At 45.1% G+C, this 25518-nt stretch overlaps 1 protein-coding gene across 2 annotated transcripts in view; it reads left to right on the top strand.

The window, feature by feature from the left end:
* BCL2 (BCL2 apoptosis regulator) overlaps positions 1–25518 on the top strand; it is a 179223-nt gene that overhangs the window by 55724 nt on the left and 97981 nt on the right. The window lies entirely within an intron of this gene.

Genomic DNA, 25518 nt, shown 5'->3' with positions numbered 1-25518 from the left:
ACATCTGAGTCTGAGCGTTTGGTTTTCATCACGGTATGTTGAGAGGTGATGCTTTTAAAGCGAGAAAGGAGAAAAGGGCAGCCGAATGGGAACGGAGACAATTAGAAGGCAGATGCGTGCCCTTGAACGCCGTCAGTGACGTTCACAGAATCCACGCTCTCTCCGGTCCGTGGGGCCGGAGGGAGAGTTCCAGGAAAGGTCACATAAAAAGGGAGCCCCACGCTATGCTATGTGTTCGACATAGAGCCCTACGTTCGACGGCTTCGCGAGTTGTGACTTGCTTTCTCGTGGGCACAGTTCACACCTGTCTTTGGGAGTCCATTCTGGGTGAGCTGGTCCCCTGGAGCACGGAAGGGCAAGCCCTTGCTAAGTCTGGATGTCGGATATCCCAGCGGGTAGGGCGGGTGACCCCCCCGGGCGGCTGGTGAGGTGTCGCCCCCCGGAAACCGAAGTCTGGTTCGGAACTAAAAGCAAACCGTCTCCCCTCGGGGCCGTGCATCGACTGCGGTCGGGATTCTCCTCCTGATAAAATGCTGCGCCTTTGTCCTGTTCCCTGTGTGTTCCCCCATGTGCTCGCGGTTAGTTCACTCTCCATCCACCCGGCGTCAGCGCTGACAAGCTCCAGGTGCTTCCCAGCGGCGCGGGGAACCGGGTGCACACAGAGCTGAGCCGAGGCCCTCCGTGCACATGCCCCGTGTTTGTCTGCGGCGTCCTGTGTCTCCGTCCTGGGGCATGCTGGGAACACCAACACGCGGTCCTGCTCCCTCCGTGGTGGGGGCTGGTGCCCTTGTACCAGATCCCCCACAGTCATCAATAGGCCTGTTCATGGGGGAGGTGACAACACATTTTGCCGCAACGTTACGGGCCGCTGGGCTCAATGTGAGCATTCTTCTTTAGACTGAGCAGAGGGCATGGGACTTCTCGTGGCCGGGAAAGTCACAGCCCGCAGCACAGATCGGAGATACTTGATCCGGGCCCCGGAGGGAGCGCATAGCTTTCCTTTTTGTGGGTTAAATAAAATGTGATGAGCAAACGTTTGTGATTAAGCTCTATTGTGAGGTTTTCTGACAATGCATAACCTAATCACTGAAATCTTTGTCGGGCAATTGTTTTGCATTTTAATCTATAAAAGAAGCCAGTGACAAGCTCTGTGACATCCTCTGTTTTCACTGTGGATGATTCTTCATCATCTGAATCCATAGGGAAAATCACCATCATCGATGACACAAACCCACCAAAGTCCGAAAATACTTTGTGTTTGACTTCGGGATGCAGACAGTGGGTGTGTGAGCAGACATTCGGCCTCCCTCCGTGCGTGGGCAGCTCGCTCCCTCCCCGCTTGGCTTCAGCTGTCCCCGAGATGGGGCCAGTGCCCAGGGAGTGTCCCCTGGAGGGGAGGAGGTGGGGCCGGGGGTATGGGTGGAGAAGGTGGTCATCAGTCCTCAGGGTAGAGCATCGGCTCTGGAGAAGGCCGACTAGGTTGCTCTGATGACATCACGTGGATATTTTATTTATGCTTTTTAAAGATCAGAGTAACACATGTGTATGGCTAAAAGCCAAATAGTCCGGAAGGCGTTTAATAAAATATAACAGCCCTCGTGTTACTCCTTTTTTCCCTCAGGCCCACTTCGCAGAGGCAACATCTAACCCTCCCACCTTTAAGAAAAGATTTTTTTTTAATGTTTATTTCTTTTTGAGGGAGAGAGAGAGAGAGAGAGCGAGCGCGAGTGGGGCAGGGGCAGAGAGAGAGGGAGAAGCAGAATCCAAGGCAGGTTCCAGGCTCTGAGCCGTCAGCACAGAGCCTGACGCAGGGCTCGAACCCACAAACCGTGAGATCACGACCTGAGCCGAAGTTGGATGCTTGATGGAATGAGCCACCCAGGCGCTCCCCCTCCCACCCTTGTTAAAAGTTCTTCTGGTGATTGGCTTCACAGCTTTAAATAATACATGTCTCTTGGGGTTGCTGTGACAAAGTACCGCTAAGAGTGTTTGAAGCAACAGAAATGTCTTCTGTCACAGAGAAGGCTCCCTCTGAAGTCTCTGGCGGAGAACTCACCTCTTCCCTCCCTGGCTTGTGGCTGTGGCTCTGATCCCTGGCGTTCCTTGGCCTGTAGGTCATCAGCCCGGTCCCTACCTCGTCACCTTGTCGCCTGCCACTCTCCCAGCGTGTTTCCGCCTTCGCGTAGCATCTCCCTTCTCTTTTGAGGACTCCAGTCATACTGGATGACAGCCCATCCCAGGGACGTCACCTCAACTTGATGGCTCTACGGAGACCCTGTTTCCCACAAAGGTCACTTTCGCAGGAACCAGGGTTAGGGCTGGAGCATATCTTTCGGGGGGACAGCCCCACCCATCACACCACTGTTTCTCGGTTCATAAACCCTTGGCTCTGCTGACTTTGTTCTAGGGCAGATGAGGTTTCTGTCCCTCATTCAACCCCAACTTCTTCTCTGTGGTGATGTTGGCATCCCAGCCTCTCCCCGTAAAGGACCCTGCATGAATTTCAGACAAATAATTTTTTTGTTTTATTTATTTAATTTTTTTATTTTTTAAATTTACATCCACATTAGTTAGCATCTAGTGCAACAATGATTTCAGCAGTAGATTCCTTAGTGCCCCTTCCCCATTTAGCCCATCCCACAACCCCTCCAGCGACCCTCAGTTTGTTCTCCATGTTTATGAGTCTCTTGTGTTTTGTCCCCCTCCCTGTTTTCATATTGTTTTTGCTTCCCTTCCCTTATGTTCATCTGTTTTGTCTCTTAAAGTCCTCGTATGAGTGAAGTCATATGATTTTTTGTCTTTCTCTGACTAATTTCACTTAGCATAATACCCTCCAGTTCCATCCACGTAGTTGCAAATGGCAAGATTTCATTCTTTTTGATTGCCGAGTAATACTCCATTGTATATATATACCACATCTTCTTTATCCACTCGTCCATCGATGGACATTTGGGCTCCTTCCATACTTTGGCTATTGTTGATAGTGCTGCTATAAACATGGGGGTGCATGTGTCCCTTCGAAACAGCACACCTGTATCCCTTGGATAAATGCCTAGTAGTGCGATTGCTGGGTCGTAGGGTAGTTCTATTTTTAGTTTTTTTGAGGAACCTCCATACTGTTTTCCAGAGTGGCTGCCCCAGCTTGCATCCCCACCAACAATGCCAAAGAGATCCTCTTTCTCCGCATCCTCGCCAACATCTGTTGTTGCCTGAGTTGTTCGTGTTAGCCCTTCTGACAGGTGGGAGGTGGTATCATGGTGGTTTTGATTCGTATTTCCCTCATGATGAGTGAAGTTGAGCATTTTTTCACATGTCAGTCGGCCATCTGGATGTCAGACAAATTCTTACAACATCATTTCTTATTTTGTTAACCTTAGAGAGCATCGCTTAATTATCTATTAAAAACAAGAACATTAGCTCTTCCGGCCCCTCTCCTCTCTTCTGTCTCCCAGCCTCTGTCACCTGCTTCCAGGGCTGAGAACACCTGGGTTCTTCTTGGTTAACTGAATGGCTAAAGCCTCTGTTGTCTGTCCTCAGATGCAGAATTGATATTTGTGTATAACTTCTATAGATAGGATCTAGGAGTGGCAAGCCAGTAAACAGTGTTTTCATTCTTTATTACTATGCTGATGTCGGTTGGTTATATTGCCTTGTATGCCCTCTGGGTTTTAATTAAAACGCTTTCTACCATTTGAAGAATGACAATATAATGTATGTTTGTAGAGTACTTTAGAATCTACATTGCATTTAACTTTAGAGGGCAGCATACTTTTGTAGCACAGTTTGGAAACTTGGTTTATTCGTACAATTTCAAATCTGTTTCTATTACATATTGAAATGAAACTTTGTGTCTTATTAGGAAATGGTCCATCACATGAAATAATACCCATGCGGGTCGGGTCTCTACTCGTTATGAGTATGTTTTTTAAGTTTATTTACTTTGAGAGAGAACACGCACAAGCAGGGGAGGGGGAGAGAGAGGGGCGGGGGGAGGAACCCAAGCAGGCTCTACGCTCTCAGCTCAGAGCCCAACTCAGGACTCTATCTCATGAACTGTGAAATCATGACCTGAACCAAGGTCAAAAGTTGGACGCTTAACTGACTGATCAACTCAGGTGCCCCCTCTTTATGAGGTTTTAACAGCAGGTAATTTCTTCTGAGGCAGTGCTAGTCAAACTTCTGCATTTCAAAAATTTGTTTGCTCTCTCCCTCTCTTTCTCTTAATTTTTTTTAAGTATTTATTTTTGAGAGAGAGTCACAGCATGAGTGGAAGAGGGGCAGAGAGAGAGGGAGACACAGAATCCGAAGCAGGCTCCAGGCTCTAAGCTGTCAGCACAGAGCCCGACGCGGGGCTGGAACTCACGAGCCGTGAGATCATGACCTGGGCTGAAGTCGGACGCTTAACTGACTGAGCCACCCAGGTGCCCCTCTCTCTTTTAAAATTTAAGGACCGAGGTGCCTGGGTGACTCAGTTGGTTGAGTGTCCCACTCTTGCTTTTGGCTCAGGTCATGATCTCAGGGTTGTGGGATCTAAAGATTCTCTCCCTCTGCCCCTCTCCCCGGCTTGCTCTCTCTCTCTCTCTCTAAAAAAAATAAATTAAAAAAATAAAATTTAAGGACCAATACAGAGATGCTAATGTCTTACTTTGCCAAGTTGGGATATCAAAAAATTAGCTACTATTTACTCTCACAGACAACTAAAATCATCTAACACCAAAAAAGTAGAAAAAAACCATAATCTCAGATTAAATTATACTATTTTTAAATGGAATGAATTTAACTTAAAAAAAAAAAGTACCTCCCCTAACTTCCCCTATTTTGTATAGACTGGCAAACGCAGTCTGGGTAGAGTTTTCTCGTGCAATCTTGTTTAGTGGACACGTTTTTTGGTTTCAGTGGGTGTTGAGTGTAACTGTTAATTACTCCACTTACTCTGCAAACCTAAGCATTCAACAGGTTTTTATAGTATTTGATAGTATAGGGTAGTATAGTATAGCAGCGTTTTTATAGTATTCTCAAACTAAACTAAATCTCAAACGGAATGAGGTTACTGATTATATTGGTCCCATCAAATATATTTGATTAATTAACCATCTGCTCAAGCTCTTCTCTGCTGAAAGGAATTGTAGATTGGAATATCACCATTCCTCAGTTTTAGTGCATTCCCTTGCCATCGAATTCACTTTTCAGAATGTTAATGTTTTTATTTTTTTTATTTTTATTTTTATTTTTTCAACGTTTATTTATTTTTGGGACAGAGAGAGACAGAGCATGAACAGGGGAGGGGCAGAGAGAGGGAGACATAGAATCGGAAACAGGCTCCAGGCTCTGAGCCATCAGCCCAGAGCCTGACGCGGGGCTCGAACTCACAGACCGCGAGATCGTGACCTGGCTGAAGCCGGACGCTTAACCGACTGCGCCACCCAGGCGCCCCAAGAATGTTAATGTTTTTAATATGATGTTTTGTGAGATCTCCCAAATAAGAATTCTTTCCTTCCTTCCTTCCTTCCTTCCTTCCTTCCTTCCTTCCTTCCTTCCTTCCTTCCTTCCTTCCTTCCTTCCTTCCTCTCTCTTGTTCCCCGTCCTCCCCTTCCTCCCCTCCTCCTCCTCTTCCTTTCCTCCTCCTTCTTCATTAAGAAATGTCTGTATGCCCAGGCACCAGGGTGGCTCAGTCTGTTAAGCGTCTGACTTCGGCTCAGGTCATAATCTTGCGATTCATGAGTTCAAGCCCCACATCAGGCTCTGTGCTGACAGCTCGGAGCCAGGAGCCTGCTTCGGATTCTGTGTCTCCCCCTCTCTCTGCCCCTCCCATCCTCACGCTCTGTCTCTCTGTCTCTCGGTAATAAATAAACTTAAAAAATTTTTTTTAATTAAAATGAAGTGTATGTGTGCCTTTAACCTGGTATGGATGATTTTAGTGATGACAATGTATAGCCTACGGTGCTGTCCTAACACTGTGTGGTTTTTCAAACATTGTTAGGTAATTTTCACAACATTCCTGAGAGGTAGTTAGACATGGTCTTCCCGTGGTTTTTACACAAGGGAAATCCAAAGTTAAGCAAGTAGCTCAAGTTTACTCACCAACTCAGTTGCCGAGTGAGAAACAGAAGTCCGGTCTCGTAGAGCCTCATCGCCTGTCCTGGCTAGTAAGTGGCATCTCCGTGTGTCCTTATTCTCGACTGTCGGGATTCACACCAAGCCACTTGGGCTTTTGAAGAACTGGACAGTCCAAGGGATCCCACGTGGCTGTCCAATTCCAAGTGCAGAGGGTCCTGTCCCTCGAGGGTTTGGTGCTGTCGTCGTCCCGGGGCCCGGTCCCGTTCTGTAGAGCAGGAAGGGGACTCTGCCCCCTCAGCATGGCAGAGTGTGGTCTGTTTATGAGAAGCGTTGCTCTGGATACCGCTGGCCACACTGCCACTCTGTCTCATCTGTGACAGCGATGCACACTGCAGAAGAGAGTCACCCACGACTTAGGGAGCTGGAAAAGGTGACGGTGCTGGCCCTCACTGCTCCCTGTCACTCAGCTTCCTTGGACGTTCGCTGTGTCACCGGGAAAGTGGGGGGGGGGGGATGCCATCAACTGCCTGAAGGCAGGGATCAGAGGAGACCTTCCGTTGTATGTAACTCGATTCTTCTAAATGCCCACGAGGGGAATCGGACTTGGAACCACATGCTCTTCAGGTCCACACGCCCAACAGGGGGGTCCCCAGCCAGATCCAGGTACAGGCCAGGCCCGTGTTCACGGCTTTGCGTTCTGCCCTCCACCTTTCACCTCCGCATTCCCCATGACCTTCGGAAGCCCTCATGCCTCCCTGTGTGTTTGTTTCCGTCCAATGGCTTTTGCTGAGGTCCAGGGAATGTGCCCCACGGGCCCTGTCAGGGTGGCGCCCTGTGGTCCCCGGCTTGAAGAGGTGTTCTTCATTCGCGCTGAAACCTCACACTCAGTGTGAAGAAGGAGGACAGCGCACCTCAAAGGTTTGGATCACTACATACGGCATCTCTTCTGTAACCCGCATTTGGAATGTATCTCAGCTTATGATACAAGCACTTGGAAGTTTTAAATGACACTGGACTATATATATTAAAAAAACCGAACAAACTGGCATCTCTTATCACGATCCCAGCAATGAGGAGTCCTAGCCAGAGGAAGGTGGAATTCTGTTTGAGGACATTTTAGTTTTTGCCTGGTCATGTTGTACATGGTAATTGTTATGAAGCAGAAAAACCACCAGGCATCCCTTTATCTCCCAAACAAACATTCTAAACAGTCAAGGAGTTTGCTGTACATAAAAGGAAGCTTTCTCTTAACGCCGAAGCTTGCCAGACAAATTGTGATCCCCAAAGTAAAGCTTAAACAAGTTTTCAGTGGGTGGAAAATAAACACTAACTTGATATGTATTTCAAGAAGGTAAAAGACACAGGTGGGAAATGAAGCCTCCTCGATAAGAAAGAAATGCTTAGTTGGGTGGAAAAAAAAAAAAAAAAAGAAAACATTCAGCAGTTTTTGGAACTGTGCAAGTCCGGACAGTTTCTTTCTTTCCCTTTTTTTTTTTTTTTTTTTTTTTCTGGTTAGCTGCTCATAGCCACAAATATGTGTATTATTTCCTTCTTGCCCACAATTATACTAAGAATCATTTTCTAATATACTGGGGAATCCCAAATAAAAATCTCATTTTCCTAAAAACAGACAAGCCTTTAACTCCAGCAGTGAGATTATTCGGTTATTCATATCTAGAACGTAAAGGAAGTGATCGAGTTGTCGTAGAAGTCTCTAACGGCCGCCTCAAATACTTTTCTCCCCAAATTTATACCGTGAACAGCTGATGGTCTTCAGGAGGGCTTTGCCCCGGTCACTGCTGTCTTGAACTAGCACTCAGAAACCACCTTCCCGAGGTCCGTCTGGTGACCAGGTTGCCCCAGTTACGTGACGGGGTGGTAGGACCACAGAATGTCTTAACCCTTTTTTGAATATTGGAATATATTCTTATATGGGAAGTGATTATTGGCTACTTTGAATTTGCATCTTATCCAAGCTTGTCGAGATAATCAACCCCGCTGACTTCATAATTGGTCATAAAGTGTCAGGTCTTAGCCACGTGGGCCTGAGAGGCCGCCGGCCCAGATTCTAACCTCAGCTCTGCCCTTCGCTACCTGGTTTTTGATGCTCCCTTTTCCTTATCTGCAAAGTGCCAATGATAACAGCTCCTTCCCTTCTAAGTGCTGCTGCGCGTTAATATGAGTCGAATGCTTACGACAGTGCCTGGCATATGCTAAACGCTTTGTAAGTGGCTGTTCTTTTTTCTTTTTTCTTTTTTCACAGTGAGGGAAACGAGGAACAAATCCAAACTGTGCTCAGCCCAGGAATAATTCTGTTTACCATTAAAATATGACTTCGTTTACAGAATTGGTATCTGCTGTCTATGCATTCATTAACAAAAATCAGATCTGAAATAGCAGATGCCAGGAAGCTATTTATTTTGCCTATTGTTTCCTTCTTAATTTCTGCCGGCTCCCTCTTCTATTCTAGGTCAAGGTCTGATAGATTTCTCTGTGCAGAATTTCTCCATGCAGAGCCTCTGCAGAACTGACCCTGTCCTATTTACTTGGATACGGGAGGAGGGACAATAGTGTCTCTGATAAGAGCTGTCCCACCAGGACATGAGGACATGTGTGGAAACCTGAATCCATAAAGGGAGTTTGGAATGTTAATGAAGCGAACGATAGAGTCAAGTAGGTTTTGCCAGTTCACTTGAAAGTAATTTCTCTGTCCATAAGCTGTGACAGGAGCAGTCAAGAATTTACAATTCTGTTTGCTTGGAAATTTTCGCTTCTTTGTTACGTCTCATAACCTCAGTGAATGACAATCTTGCCGATGTCTTTTTCGAGGTATCAGGAAAATTAGCATTCCTCATATTTGAGGAATAGAAGAGTGGTAGAGACATAAATTGTTTATTTTTAACTTGGTCTTATTTTAATTTCCAGATGACAAACCTAATGCTAAAGTTCACTACCTCATACTGACAGAGAAGTTTGTCTTGGCAGTCAAATATGAAATATTTTTCTTAGTAATTTTTTTCTTAAGTCTACATGGTCATGATTGACTTAAATACTAAAATTAAAATTTTTCTCCTTCTACCAATATTGAAACTTCATGTTATCCATAAGCTGAGTTGCACATTAAGTATTATAAAGAATGATATAAATTCTCCCAGACCAGTATTTTTTTAAACTTGATTACTCATGGGTTTGTGACAATTATTATTTGTTGTTAGTTTATTGGTGTCATCTTTAATATTTTACCTGGATTTCGGAACTATGAGTTGCTTCGGAAATTCTCCAAAAGGCAGTAATTCCACTAATAAGTAGGAAAAAATGACTTACCGGTATTCAAAATACCTCAAAAATGCACATAAAGAAGTTTAAATTTTTGAGTTTGGATTAGTGACAGATGAATATGAAAAAGAACACTCTTACGGTTTACCAGTTGATTTTATCTGGAGAAAGTTTCCTTTCCCCACGAGCACTACAGCAGTTTTTTTGTTTGTTTCTTTCAGAAGGGGAGAGAGAGAGAGAGAGAGAGCACGCGTGTGAGCGCGCGCACACACACACACACACACACACTCACGCAAACATGGTGGGGGAGGGGCAGAGAGAGAGGGAGACAGAATCCCCAGCTGACAGCACAGAGCCCAATGCGGGGCTTGATCTCACAAACTGTGAGATCGTGACCTGAACTGAAACCAAGAGTTGAACACTTAACCGACCGAGCCACCCAGGCGCCCCCCACAGTTTTGAGTAGTATATGTTTGGGTATATAAAATGAAGATATACCACCACCACCACCATATTAACTGGACTTGCACCCACCCCAGATTTCACGAGTTGTAACCAAAATGAGTCAGCATTTGACAGGAGAAGCCAATCAATTCTAATATTCAACGGTCGTGCGAAACTTTGCAAATATATTATTTTTGGCGTTCCATGGTACTAGAATTTAGCCCTCGTTATTTGATTAACTTGATTCCGTTTTTGCCAGTTAAGAGGTTTTTTTATTTCATTAATAGTGAATTCAAAAATTTGCTCTCTTCTTCACATTCACAAATGATGGACTATTTTGATGGGAAGCAAAGGCTAACTTTGTCTTCTTCCTTGCAGTAGTGGCCATAGTCTCCGCCCTCAATGTCAGATATGCAAATTCCTGGCTTAATATATAATTCAACATGCTCCTATTGTGGGCCTCTTTGTTAAGGGAATAGAATGCACTAGCAGGAGTATGTGTTTTGGGGTCAGACTGTTCTTGGCTCAAATCCTGACACAGCGACCTGCGCTCTGTGCGGCTTTGAGCTTCCTCGTCATGCAAATACCTGACCCGCGGAGCTGCTTGAGAGTTACGAGGGGGGATGGAGGTGCGAGTGTGTGGCTTGTGGTGGGTGCTCCAGTGGCTTCCCTTGGCATCTCTTCCCTTCTCCTTCCCACTGGGGGCCCACTGTTGTATTCCTGTCCACAGCGTGGATGGCAAAGCAGAGGCTAACTGTCTGACATCACCCTTGCCTTTTAGGGAGCCAAACGTATTGTATGGTGACATCCTAAGCCAGTACCCTTCACCACGGAGGCGTTCGTTAACAACTCTGTTAAATTCAGGGGTTGACCTTTACTTTACGATTATTTCTAAGAGCCCTTCCAGACCTGACCTTCTGTGAGTCTCTTGCTGTTACGAAGCAATAGGTTAAAGAATAGGAAACTTAACAATAGGGCGTTCAACGGGCAGTATCGACCACAATAACATATCGTGAAGAAAGGATCGATCAGACTTAATGACAGATTAGAGATTAGCCAATGAATCAGAAGTTAAGGTAGCGTTCCCCAGTGTGTCCCCTGTGAAACAGTAGTTCCTCAGGATGGTTATGGGTATTCATTGAGAATAAGTTTCTGAACATCACTTGGGAAATGCTGACTTAAACAGGTTTCTTTTCTGAGGGACTTCTCAGAATCTTTAATATGCACGTGTGCATTATGATTCTGAAATGGGGGAACATAGTGGTTGTGGAAGCATTTCCAAAATGCATCTCATCATGGAATCAGAATTGTTTTGCACCCAAGTGAAATCTTGCCAGACTAGTATTTTGTGGGACGTATTTTGTAAAACGCTGCTTTATGGGTTTAAACCAGGAATGGTGTAGACTATGGATACCATTGACTTACGGCACTGAGTATGCTCAACGTTGACCACTTACAAGGCAGCACGGAAGCCAGAGGTGAATGAGATCCGCTCTTTGCAACAGGTTTGGCGATAAGGCTTTAAGTGCAGTGTTGTCCACAAGGCTAAGAGCAGGGATGCCCTGGCGAGACAGTACCCCAGCAAGTTACTGACCAGAATCAATGGAGGCAGTATCCTGAGGGCGAAGGGTCTTGACTTCTGCCTTGGGCATCTTTCTCTCTCAAGCTCTCATAAGGGTATTTGCACTCTGTTCACCTCAGAGAAGTTCTGAAGATAACATGAACGTATGTGCCCAAATTCAGGTGGTTGGAGTGAAACCGGTTTCATTCAGGAGGGGATTTAGCCAAATTTAGGGGGGGCTTTGCTTTTGGGTCAAAACATAGTGCTTCGACCACCACTTCGACACCTGGCTCCAGAGTCGAAACATAATCTCAGAAGAGGAACCTGCAAAAACAGACCTACTACACACGTAGGCAACCTACTTCTTTATGAGGGATGTGGAATTTAAGTGTTGGTTGGACCCTGATGGCTCATCTATTTTTTATTTCTCACTGACGAGACATGAGCTAGAGGCCTGATGGCAAATTTTACAGAGACGAACCTTCCCTTCTCTCCAGGCGCGTCTGTGGACTCGTTCACCACTGGATTTTTCTGCCTGTTAGGCCTTAGGAAACATTTTGGCAGGTTGCACCGTTATTTTGCTCATGTTGTGAGTAGCATTTCTCTGACCTTTTGTTATTTACTGAAACAGTCCGGCCTGTTTTCTTTTAAGAGGAGCGTGAACTGAAGGGGAGTCCGTCAGCACAGGCTGACTTGGTATCAGAAGACTAACTTCAGGCTCTTCGGCTCCAAGGACACTTTTAAAGTTGAGGGGTCGTTGGCCTCCTTGCTTCTTATTCCCATGATGTTAAGGGGTCTTTTGGAGGAGTTTTTTTTCTTCTGCACCAAGGCAGACCATTTATTTAAAACATTTCACCACATCTAAGAACACAGCCCTCGAAGAGTTTTCTTCTGACGTCTTGAGCATGGTGGGTTGTCCAGAGCCTTTCCTGTTTTGATGTGACGTATTCCAGGAGAAGACAGCTCCAGACTGATGATTTGGTGATAGGGGAACCTTTAACTCCTGAGCTCTCACGATCCTTATGAGTCCACGCAGTGGAGGTGATGACATTATTCAGGACACTCTCAGTGTCTCACGGGGGCTCCTTGTGCATTCCTTCTACCTGCCCGTGCCCGCCATACTTATCTCCCTGGTGCTTTTCTGTCCTCTGTCAGGGGACTCCCCATTCATTGCAGGCTGGCTTACAAGGGTAAGGGCAGCATCAAGATCCCATGACATCTTTGGAGATGAGAAAGTGTGTGTGTGTGTGTGTGTGTGTGTGTGTGTATTCAGATGTCCACTTGTTCCTGTCTCCCCATCAATCTACTCCCCTGCTCCTGATCTCTTTCTACCTGAGACAGAAAATTCAACAGGAATCCTGTCTTTTCATTGGGACTCCCATTGAGCTCCTGAACTCAGCTGCTAGCCTTAAAAACCCCCAGTCAAATTTTTGTCATGTTTATTCCCTTAGCCAAACATAAAATGACCTTGGCATACGTGAACCAGCCTGAATGATTGTTAACGAAGGCTCTGTGTCATTTAATGATGATCTGTGTGTTTGCGAATTGCCGCGGTCGAATGGCCCTCGTTTTAGAGATGTGTTATTCATTTCTTCAGGCATGCAGTCAATAAATAGTTACTGCCCTGTCTTCAGGGTCGGGGACCTGCTGGTGAGCAGAAGAGACAGGTGTTCTGGAGGTCATATGTGAATGCAGAGATACAGGTGATAAATAAGTAAAGTGAAAGGTCAGGTGCTGATAGACAACAAAAAGAACAATGTTGGGTAGCTGGGGAGGGGCGGGCTGGTTTAGAGGGAGTGTCACAAGGGATCTTGCACTTGCCACAGGCCTGTAATGTGAGGCAGAACCACGAGAAGTCCTGGGAGAAGCTTGTGGAGACAGAAAAAAGAGCCAAGTCTTGGTCTGAGTTACACCCCTCTCTCCTCCCTGTTCCTTAGCTAATGGCCTCGTCTCTGTGTGTGCCAGTTGGGGACTAGGACCGGATTGTTCTTTAAACCTCTGCGTCATTGGGAAAACCCGTGAAACACCTGGAAGATGCCGTCGTATCAGAAGGCTGGTTGTGATGCCCGATGCCGGCCAGCCCGGCGTGAGCCACTCAGAATCCGTCAGCCCTGCTTGCTCATCCCCTCTCCACGGCCCTCCTATTCAGAGAGGCCACGTGGTGCAGACGAGAAGATAAGTCGACTTCATTTCATAGAGAAAGGTCATAGGAAATACTTCAAAATACTGTGAGTAGACAAAGAAGCAGCCGAGATCTTCGAATACAACGAGGCTATGATGGGCAAGGCTACGATGCCAGACAAGCGCCAACTTTCTCATGCCGCTCTTTAAACTGTTTATCTTGCAGTAAATATAGATCCACAGGAAGTTGCAAAAATAGCAGAGAGAGGTCCTATGTACTCTTCATCTGGCTGCCCCCGATGGTAACATCCTGCACAGCTAGCTCAGAGTATGGTGTATATAGCATAGCCCTTATCAACGCCAGGAGATTGACGTTAGCGTAACCTCCGGACCGTATTCAGATTTCACTAGTTTTTCCCCGCCCCCGTCTGTGGGCATGCCTGTGCGCGTACTTCGCCCCACGTCCAGATTCCTGTGACCACCATTTCCATCGGGTTACAGAACTGTTCCATCAGCACCAAGAAGCTCCCGCGTTTCATGGCACTTTTGTGTACGAGAAGTCGTCGCAGACGTTATCCTTTATCTCCAGCGGGTCGTATTCCGCATGAGTCTGTAGCGAGGTTGGATAAGTCTCTGAAATCTATCGCTTGCTTTGGCTGCCGTAGGATCTGTGTAATTGACTTACAAATGGAGATCCTCGGTCTGACTTGTATCAAGAGCATCTTCAAGGCCGGAACAACAACAACAACAAAACCCACAGGGTTGAATAAACGGGTGCCCATCACTTGATACCCAATTGGTTTAAGAGGCCGGTACCAGTCACGTGACCTCAGTAGTCGCCTTCTAAGAAAAGCAAAACCCTTTCTGATGCCACACAGCTTTGGGGACGTCATGTCTACGTGGGGCTTTTACTACGGCATTTCTTGGAGATGGCTGAGGAACCCCCCAGTAATGGGTTAACCGGATACCTGATATCCGGGTGCATTCCTTATAGAAGAGAGAACAAATTACTGCAAAATGCCCCTTTGCGTGTGGCGGGAAGCTGCCTTTAGGACGTGCAGTGAGTGAGGACTGGAGGTGCGGGCTGACAGGGAGGCAGCTATAAACAGATTGAAGGAGAGACAACGGACTTAAGGGAAAACATCTGCCGGCTGCATCTGACATCCAAAAGCCTCATCTGTGGCCCAGGATCAGTCTCGTAATGCTTAAAAAAAGGAATGTGAAGGGGCCCGACTCGGGTTCTGAAAGTTTCTTTTTTTTTTCCTCGAGATTTTCTGTTTGCTTTGCCCAGAATGCTGCCGGGGAGTGATGGAAGGATCACATCTGGTCCCGCTTCCTGAGGCCGAAGCGGCATTCCTTAGAAGCGAACTCTTGCGTGATTGATTTGAAAGACGTTTTTACCTGTATCGTTCTAGGCACACCAATCAGAGAGCCCACTTATTTGGCTTAAGTGAAGCCTCTGGAAATCTCGAGATGGACTCTTCAAAGATCTCGCATTTCAAGGAGAAGGTTTTGGTATTCATGAAGCTGGAAACCAGAAGAGAGAAGCAGATAATGTGTTCATGGGGCCTCAGCAGAGATTAAGAGCATCTCTCTCAATGATAGGTTGAACTTAACATTTGTCAAATAAGTCCCTTGACTTACGCGTTATGTTTTCTCTTCAGCCGTTAGTTTGCGTCCTGTGGGCACAGCCCGGGAGGCTGAGGCAAAGACATGAAGACCGGGTGTTCTGCGTCCATATGCTAGCGTTCGGTTTCTTGAGATGGAAGAAAAAGGGGTCCTGAGTAATGAGATCTACCCTTCGCTCGCGGATCGCGTCCCTGCTGCGCACAGCACCCTCACGGCCGGTTGCCGATTCCTTTACTCTGCACGTTCGGTGATTTTTCCCGTGGGGCATGTCACCTGGACTGTTGTAACGGAGACGGAGGAAGTTGTCCTAAATATTGTAAACAGCCTTATTGGACATTTCACAGTCCTCCCTAGCGTCCTCCTTGCTTTCCATTATCTACTTCACACGATCCCTTTTTATTTTTATACATCTAACCCCCGACCAAGATGGCCAGGGGCCTCCCACGTGCCGTTGCCACATGGGATATAAGCACTTCAGAATTCCTCCAAATGTGAATTGAGTCCGTGTAAAAAATCACTTCAGGTGCATGGTGCTCTTGGCTAGAGCTCTGTTCGGAACACCGTGAGAATGGCTCCACGTCCGGTAGCAGGGGAGAGCAATGAGAAGTGACTGATAATAAGGCCCTGTGGCGACACTAGAAGGGTAGGAGATGGGATAAACAGAGGAGAGGAATGGGGGATGGTGATGCACAAGTGTTGCAAAAGGAGCAGTGACAGTCACTTGCGCTCTGTGCCCGGAATCTACGGCATCCTCATTGTCTACTCTCCAACACAGGCATGTGATAGATTCTCAGCATTTGTTGAAATAAATTGGGCCAGACACCGTATTGCCCCTCAGTAACGTGCGTACCTTAGCCCTGTGGTACAAAAGGGCAAGTTTCGTTAACGTCGGATAATTTGCCTCAAGTCACATAGGTCGATTGCGGTAGACTTGCAGTCGGGTCTTTTGAGCCCCCAGTGGTACCTTCTATTTGCAAGTCAGTGGTTTCTTGTTTCCTTAAGGCACAGAATCCTTCTGAGTATCTATCTGAACGTGGTCCAGGTGCTGAGAAGCTTGGAAAGGCTCAAACTGCATTTTTTCTTTCTTACAAGAAACCTCTAGAACTGTTTCCTGGTACCCTAGGGATGACGGACACAGTTTCAAGAGCCACACCTTGGAGTAGCGCATCTCAAAAAATGTCTGTGGGTGCGTGTCTGTGCGTCGTTTGCTGCGCATTTATTTCCTCATACCTCGGGAACACCTGGTTGAATTTTTCCAAACCAAGCAATTGACCTTACGACTTTATATCCTCTGAGTTCCCACCACAGTTCAGACCCAGCTCCTTTTTTAAAAATTTCATTTTACACCAAGATAGCTGGGCGGTGAGGGAAAGAGTAAGGGTGGGTGGGGCATTCGCAAACCAGGTCAGGGCGACAGGCTGGGACATCTTGTTTTCATCAAGTCCTCGTAGTTACCCTTTACTTCTCTGTGTGTTTGCTGGGCTTTCGAGATTCTGTTGTGCTCTTTGGAGCTGGATGTTTTCCAGAAGGTCATCAAGAAAAAGGAGGATGTATCTTCTGCATTAATAACCTTTGGCAGTAAAATCAGACCAAATGATCTGGTAGAGAGCAGGAACGAAGTGGGGGGGGGTGCATTTACTCCCCCTTTCCAGGAAAGTGTCAAGTTCACTGTGCCCCAGCACCAGACTCCTCACCCAGTAACTCTGAGATCTTATATCAAGTTTACTCAATAGTGGTGATGTCAGTGGCAAAACTGCCATCCCATTTTTGAGGGATAAGAATTGTTCCTTTTAAAGGCATACGATAAGCAAAGTAAGTGACCATGAAATACACTTGGAGTAATGGCTAATTTCTGTATGTGCTTTCCTGGTTGTTGTTTTTTTTTTATATTTATTTATTTTGAGAGAGAGAGAGAGAGAGAGAGGGAGGGAGGGGCAGAGATTGGGGGAGAGAGAATCCCAAGCAGACTCCATGCTGTCAGTGCAGAGCCTGATTTGGGGCTCGAACTCACGAACCGTGAGATCGCAACCTGAGCCAAAATCAAAAGTCAGTTGCTTAACAGACTGAGCCACCTAGGTGTCCCTGGATTTTTTTTTTTAAGTGGATTCATTAATGTGGAATTTCAAAACAGTCTTACATATTTACATTTTTGGCACTTTATGTAATTATTGATATTCACAGGGAATATATGAAAATTTAAAGAATATACTAAGGTTTATGGCAACGATAAACACCATCGATCAAGGGTCAAACGTCTGTGGCCTGTGGGCCAAATCTAGCTTGCCATTTATTTGTATAAATAAAGTTTTATTGGAACACAGCCATGCCCATTTGCATATGGATTGCCTGTACCTGTTCTCCTATAATAACAGCAGAGTTGAATAGTTATGATAGAGACCATATATCTTAAAATATTTACAAGGGCCCTTTACTGAAAAAGTTTTCCAACCCTTGCCATAGACATCTCCATGACATTTATTTACTCATTCATTTTGTGAACACCAAGTATGTTATAGATACTCTGGGGGAATATAAAGATGAATAAAACAATCCCTGATACGCAAGAACTTCAAATGTAACAGAGACATGTTCTCTAAGAGCCACCTGACCAGGTGGATGACAACATGTAGTACAGACAAGAAATAATTGAGTTGGTCTGTGGTTCAGAGCTGGTGAAGGTCGTCTGACAAAGGAAAAGAATTGGGACCAGTGAGAGGATATCGCTTTCATAACTGTGGCTCACAGCGACTTCCCAGTGGGAACTTCATGAGAAGTAAGAGTCATTTCCTTCATGGAATTTTATAAATTGTGGTATCCAAAAGGTGGAAGTGATTTAGGATATTACTTAGCGTCCAAATTTCTTTATCTGGAAGCCTGTTTCCCCTGTAACTATGGGAAATCATATTTCTAGAAAATGTTTAAAGATTTGAAGAAAGGCTTCCTTATTCAAGGACAGAAGAAACTCTTTTTCTTTTTCTTTCTTTCTTTTTACTTTTTTTTTTTTTTTCCTAACTGGTCACTGAACAGAGTAATTTTAAATGGTATGGGTCTTGAAGAAGGGTTCTTGACAGCAAATCTCTCAAATGTCAGATGAATTAAAAACAAGGTGAAATTACAGAGCCCAGCCATGAATAAGCATGACTCAGTGACAGCTACATTTCTTTCCTCTCCAGAATGCCACAGTGTACAAGTGGGCATGGGGCTTTTGGTAAAGGTTCAGGTCAAATGCCACCACACCCTGGAAACACTGCATGCAGGAAGCTTCCTGAACCCTCCCAGTTGGGATTAATGTCTGCCTCCTCATTTCTGACTTTCTAGGGCCGGGTTTGTGCCTTTTTTTAAAAAGTGTTTTAGGGGTGCCTGGGTGGCTCAGTCGGTTAAGCGTCCGACTTCAGCTCAGGTCACGATCTCACGGTCTGTGAGTTTGAGCCCCGCGTCGGGCTCTGGGCTGACGGCTCAGAGCCTGGAGCCTGCTTCCGATTCTGTGTCTCCCTCTCTCTCTGCCCCTCCCCCGTTCATGCTCTGTCTCTCTCTGTCTCAAAAATAAATAAACGTTAAAAAAAATTTTTTTTAAGTTTTTTAAATGTTTATTTATTTTGGGGGTGCAGAGAGAGAAAGAGAAAGAGAGAGGATCCCAGAAAGGCTCCACACTCAGCTCAGAGCCCAATGCGGGGCCTGATCTCACAACCTTGCGATCGTGACCTAAGGCGAAATCAAGAGTCAGACGCTTGACTGACTGAGCCACCCAGGTGCCCCAGGTTTCGTGCCTTTTTGATTTGTGTATCACCAGTTGTGCCTACTCCGTGATTGGTGTTTTCCAAATATTTATTGGATTAACATGAATTGAACTCAGACCTACGCTGTGCATTCACAGTCTAAGTGGCTGATTTTGGTAAAGGACCAAGAATTGCAGGTTAGTCTAAATACGAAACAGGTGAGACTCTTTCCGTTCCGCATCCACCAGAGGATCAAAATCGTTGGCTAAATTCTGGCCACCCATTGTCTGTATTCGTAACAATAGAGATATCTGAGAAAATGCAGCCCAGTTGTGTTTGAGGATAGGACCCTGTCACGTTTTACCCACTGAAAGCGTAGGATTTTGACTGATAAAGTCTGTTTAGTGAGAAAGCTACTGAAAGAAAAACATCGGACCCGTAACAGGTAGTTTCAATCTTAGGAGGCACCAAGACGGAATATTTTCTATTTCCTCTCTCTAAGTAGGAGAGCCCCCTGAGCCAGCCGCCTGACCACATTGTCCCCTGGGACTCTGGCCTCCCCTTACCAAGAGGCCCAAACCACCCTGTCTCCCTCCCCACTGCCATCTTTTATAACAGCCCGGGTGCCAGCAGCCAGGCGTATGCCCCAGATGGAGATGACGAGAGGGAGACACGGTTGGGAAGGTCACCCAGCCTCCCTCCTTCCCCTCCGTCAGCCTGAAGGAGGATATCCAGCTTTTGCGGATGGGGAACGCACTTTGGGGCACTTACTGGCAAAAGAAACAGAGTGACTGCATGTGCACTCCAGGGCCATATTCTGTCAAAACTGTCTAAATAAACAGACTCGGCCATCTCCTTCGAGCCCCACCGTGTATTTATGAATGGGATTGCCTCATCACTTTCTTTTCATGTTGGTAGCCGGGAAGTCAGAAAGCATTACCTCTAAAATGGGGAGAAAACATTGCGAATGCATGCATTTCCAGCCAGCTGCGGCCGTAACCAGCAAACAGAATTACTTCACCCCGTCGTCATGGGCCCCCTCCCTGTGGGATTTTTCCTGAGTTTCTGATTTATAACGCTCACTTTTGAAGGCCTAGAAATGCGTAGGTGAGATTAAATTACTGATGATCCCCAAGTCCTGTTTTCACTGGAGCCTCTCTGGATGGCTGCTGATTCCGTCCCGATTCAAGCATTCGGTGGCATGAATCCCCTGGGTTTCTGCCCACATCACTGCATTCCTGGGATGCCTTCACAGGCCTTCGCAAGATCATCTGACAGCCGCCTGTGGGGTCAATGAACTTTATACATAATTAAACATTCGCAGTTAGGAGAATTAACTTTTTTTCCCCCTCCCTGAGAAGCAGAGAAAGTACACGCTCTGTGGCCCTCCATTTAGCGAATACGAGTTCTGGGGAGCGATCGGGCTAGTTTCTCATGATTTAATGCTGAACCGAGCAAGAAAGTGATTGCATCCTCCACCGGGCCTCACAGAACCGTCACCACCCACACTGTTTATTCAGACTCGGATCTTGGCCATTTGGGGTTTAAGCCAGAAGAAGGGAAAAAAAAAAATCCAACCCTGGAATGAACGCTTTGGAAACTCTGTATTCTTCGTGAAATACAGCCAACGATTCTTTTAAAAATCTATTTAAAATCAATTACTAGGATCATATTTTCATTTACGACGGATTGTGAGCAACAGCTAATTTTCTCTGTTTCCGTCCAGCTTTGGAGTCGAGGCTGGGATTGGAATCGTCCCCCTGTTTTGCCTGGGCATCTGATGCGACCGCCAAACTATGTGTGGGTAATTGGGCAACTCTGACCTTTGACCAGCTTTCCATAAAATAACAAGGAAAGGTGCGAGGAGGCGAGGAACCGAATGAAAACAAGCCCGAGGGCTGACACTAAGTGTGCATGAGGGGGAAGGAAATCACACAGGAGGCATATACACTAATGAGAAGCACAGGGGAACACAAGAGGCAGGACCGCGTGCCTGAGAGGAGGGCCGATTGGGCACCAGGTCCTTCTGTCTCCAGGCAGGATTGCAAAAAGTCGTCTCAGATATGTGAGGTTGTATCGAGTTTCTAAAGATCTCTAGAGGAGATTCTGGAACCTCCCTTGGTTACCCACCCTACTATTTGGCAGTTCCTACAGCCAGGAAATTCTTTCTTATTTCCAGCCTAAAATGTGCATGTAGCGCTGCTTTAGGGGCTAAGCTGTTGGTGGGGACCCTCCTCCCCCCCTTCCCGTGGCGTGTATTTACTGCAGGGGCGGAATGCTCGGTTAAAGCTACAGTCATGAGGCCTCCATGCCTAGCAACTCACAGACAACCAGGGTAGGGACGGTGCTGGGGAGCCGGCCGGAGGAGGGGCCTTTATTGACTTCCAGACACCAAGTACTATTACTGGGCATTTCGTGGCTGTCACCAAGGGGAAAGAACATAGCTGGGACACGTCCAGGACTCAGCCTCAAAACCATGTGCAGATATTAAACGCAGAAGCTCTCTTTTGGATTTTAGAAGAAAAGGGAAAACAAATCCTGAAAGACAGGGGAGGTGGATTCTAGAATTTCACTGGCCTCGAGATGGCAGTCCACCTTTTCAGCTGGAAATAAGAGGGGCTGGAAGCCAGAGCCCGTAAGGGACCAATCCAGAACGGGATCTCAAGGCTCGCGTCCCCGGTGTAGCGTCCCATTTGCACAGGGCGCTGGGCTCTGAAGGCGAAGTGACCAGAACCGAGGTCACTTTTCTCACTTCCTCCTCCTCGGCAGGTGCACAGGGAATGGTCGGCCTCTCCGCGAATGAATTACGGATTCACTGAAAAAGCTGTCAGATGACCCGGGCAGCCTGTCTTCTTCCCCTTTTTTATCAAGTTATGTCATTGCCCTTCCTCAGGCTGCGGTTTGTTCCAGAAGGGAAGAGGTTGTCTTCTCCTTCACCCGCCTGCCCTACCCTAAGTTGTGCCAGTTTCTGGTTCCCTGTGTTATGTAAATTATTGAATGAGCGGAGTGACTGGTCCTCGGAGTGAGTGGTCCTCGCGCTGTGATGCTGAGGGCTCTGAGCCTGTGATGCTAAATTATGTGCCTTCCTGCCCACTCCTCCCTCACCTGCATCATCTGTCAAGGGATAATAGTGACACTTGTCGTGCCCGCCTCCAGGCCTCCTAGGAACAAGTGATGATCTCTACTGATATCTTGCAAATGTGCAAAACACAGTACTTTTTTTTTTTAATTATGAACAACTCCAGGCCAACAGGAAATATGGAAAATAAGATAGCAAATGCATGTGTGTTATTAGTTTTGTCATATCTTGATGCCATATGTGCTTTAGATCTTCCCACCCACCTGGAGAGAGAGAGAGAGAGAAAGAGAAAGCACTTTTCGGTCCCATGCCTCACCTCCCTTCTGAGAGCCTCCCAGCTTGCATTTAAATTTGATGCTTATTATTACCATGTGTGAGTGCATCTTTTACACATATGTATCGATAGACAGTGGGTGTATTTTTCAATGTTTGTAAACTTTATCGAAAGAGATGTCATTGGGTTTGTGTTCTGCATCATATTTATAAGATTAATCTGTTGGGAAAGAGAGACCTCTACCTCATCCATGTTCCATAACGTAGAGTATTCAGTCAAAGGAGGGACATTAAAGTTGTTTCTAACTTTTTAAATGCCCTTTTGGAGGATGTTAACAGTTGTTTCTAACTTCGTGACCTTACAGATGATGCTACAACATGCACATGTTCTTTGCACACACGTGGAACAGTTTCTCTTAGGGGTGTGTGTGTGTGTGTGTGTGTGTGTGTGTGTGTGCACGCGTGTGCATGTGTACCACATTTTTAAAAAGACTTTTTGCAGGTGTGCCTGGCTGGCTGCGTTGCAGAGCCCACAACTCTTAATCTCTGGGTTGTGAGTTAGAGCCTCATGTTGGGCATAGAGATTACTTAAAAGTAAAATCTTTAAAAATTAAAAAAAATGTTTATTCATTTTTGAGAGAGAGAGAGAGAGAGAGAGAGAGAGAGAGAGAGAGAGAGAGAGAGGACAGGGGAGGGGCAGAGAGAGGGAGACACAGAATCCGAAGCAGGCTCCAGGCTCTGAGCCGTCAGCACAGAGCCCCGTGCAGGGCTCACGCTCATGAACTACAAGATCATGACCTGAGCCGAAGTCGGACACTTAACGGACTGAGCCACCCAGGCGCCCCCAAAATAAAATCTTTATTTTAAAAGAAGATTATTTACAGAAAATGTTACAGTTAGTCTGTTTTCCGCTACACCCTGATGTCTTCCCTTATCAAACGTATAGATGCAAATGTGCAATTTCTGGGTCTGGGGGCAGAAACATCAACCTTGGTAGATGTTGCCAGACTGCTCTCCCAGCAATGTGAGTGGGTTTTCCTCACCCTGTGTCTTCTCCAACTTGGCATCATCAGGCTTTTATATGTTGCTTCTCTGATAGATTGTAAAAGTATCTCACTGTGGTATTGGTTTATATTTCTGATTTCCAGTGAGCGTATACTTTTCTTTCTCATGAATGTTGGTGATTGGGGTTTCTTTTTCTATCTATTGCCAGTTTATGGAATTTGATCATTTTTTTGGTAGCGCGTTGTTTTCTTCCTTATAGATTAAAAAAATCCTGAATTAAAAAAAATTCCAATACAGTTAACCTCTAGTGTTATATTAGTTTTCAGGCATGTAGTATAGCGATTCAACAATTCTATACATTAGTCAGTGCTCATCATGATAAGTGTACTCTTTAATCTCTGTCACCCATTTCACCCATCCCTCCACCCAGCTCACCTCCAGTAAACCATCAGTTTGTTCTCTGTAGTTAAGAGTCTCTTTTTCAGTTTGTCTCTTTTTTTCTCCTTTGTTCATTTGTTTTGTTTCTTAAATTCCACATAAGAGTGACGTCATATGGTATTTGTTTTCCTCTGATGGACTTATTTCATTTAACATTATGCTCTCTAGATCCATCCATGTTGTTGCAAATGGCAAGATTTCATTCTTTTTTTTATGGCTGAGTAATAGTCCATTGTGTGAAATTTTTTACACACACACCACATCTGCTTTATCCATTCATCTATCTATGGACACTCGGGCTGTTTCATAATTTGGCTATTGTAAATAACGCTGCACCGAACATAAGGGTGCATATATCTTCTCAAATTAGTGTTTTCGTATTCTATGGGCAAATAACTACCCATTGGTGGAATCATGGGATCATATGGTAATTCTCTTTTTTAAGTTTTTGAGGAACCTCCATACTTTTTTCCACAGTGGCTGCACCAGTTTGCATTCCCACCAGTAGTGCAGAAGGGTTCCTTTCTCTCCACATCCTTGCCAACACTTGTTTCTTGTGTTTTTGATGTTGGCCATTCTGACAGGTATGAGGGGATATCTCATTGTGGTTTTGACTTGCATTTCCTTGGTGAGTGATGTTGAGCATCAGGTGTCTGTTTGGCCATCTGTATGTCTTCCTTGAAAAAATGTCTGTTCATGTCTTCTGCCCATTTTTAAGTCAGATTGTTTGGGGTTTTTTTTGTTTTTTTTTGTTTTTTGTTTTTTTTTTTTTTTTGGTGTTGAGTTGTATAAGTTCTTTACATATTTTGGATGCTAAGCCTTTATTAGGTATATCATTTGTGAATGTTTTATCCCATTCTGTAGGTTGCTTTTAGTTTTGTTGAGTGTTTTCTTTGCTGTGTAGAAGCCTTTTATTTTGATATAGTCCCAACTGGATTTAAAAAAAAAAAAAAACTTTTATCTCTCAGTATATTTCTTGTCTTTAAGCTTTGTCTTCTAGTGTCTTTTGTCACAAGAGTTTTAAAATCAAATTTATCACCACTTTTTCTCTCTTTTTTTACTATTGTGTCATTCCCCAACCTAACATTATAAAAATAGTGACTGTATTTTGTTCTAAGTATTTTAAAGTTAACTATAATTCTCTTGGAACCCATTTTGTGGATGAAGTGAGAGTTTGAGATCAATTTTTTTCCCCTGTGAATAACCAGTTGTCCCGGAACCATCTATGAAATAGTTCAGTCCTTAACCACAGTTTTCTAATGCTACCTCTGTCTCATCCCAAATTCTGATACATGGAGGGGCTCTCTCTATTGAATTGGTTAAGTTATCTATATCTGCCCCAATCCTAATGTGCCTGAATTATAAGGCTTTAATTAATGTCTTAATATCAGGACAAGTGCCCACTTTATATGTTTTCAGTCAGTATTGTCTTGGCTGTTCATTGACCTTAATTCTTCTGTGTGAATTTTCAAACCAGGTAAAAATGTTTATGAAAAAGATTTCTGGGATTTTATTATGAATTACATTAGATTTATATATTAACTTAAAAGGAAGGTATTGATGTTAAATTTCCAAATCTCTGAGCATGATACAAATCACTGTTTATTTAGTTCTTATGACTTCTAGTGAAGTTTAATAATTTGCTTTAGATTTATTCCTAGGTTTGTCATAGTTTATTGCTATTGCTAATGGGATCTTTTAAAATAAAACTACATTTTCTAGTCGATTGTTGCTGATAAGAATGTCATGAGTGTTTGTATGATAACCTTGTCTCCGGGTGTTCGTGCCAGACTCTCTTATTACTTGTAATTGTTTGTAGTTTCTTTTGGATTCTCTATGTAGACAGTCTTATCATCTGCAAATAATGCTTCTTTTGTTTCTCCATTTCTAATCCTTATTTCTGTTACTCCTTTCTCTTG

Source organism: Puma concolor, chromosome D3 (assembly GCF_028749965.1).
Source record: "Puma concolor isolate L17-30 chromosome D3, mPumCon1.1.hap2, whole genome shotgun sequence".
Taxonomy (NCBI): Eukaryota; Metazoa; Chordata; class Mammalia; order Carnivora; family Felidae; genus Puma; species Puma concolor.
Note: the sequence above shows the minus strand (reverse complement) of the source record. Positions and strands in the feature narration are given on the sequence as shown.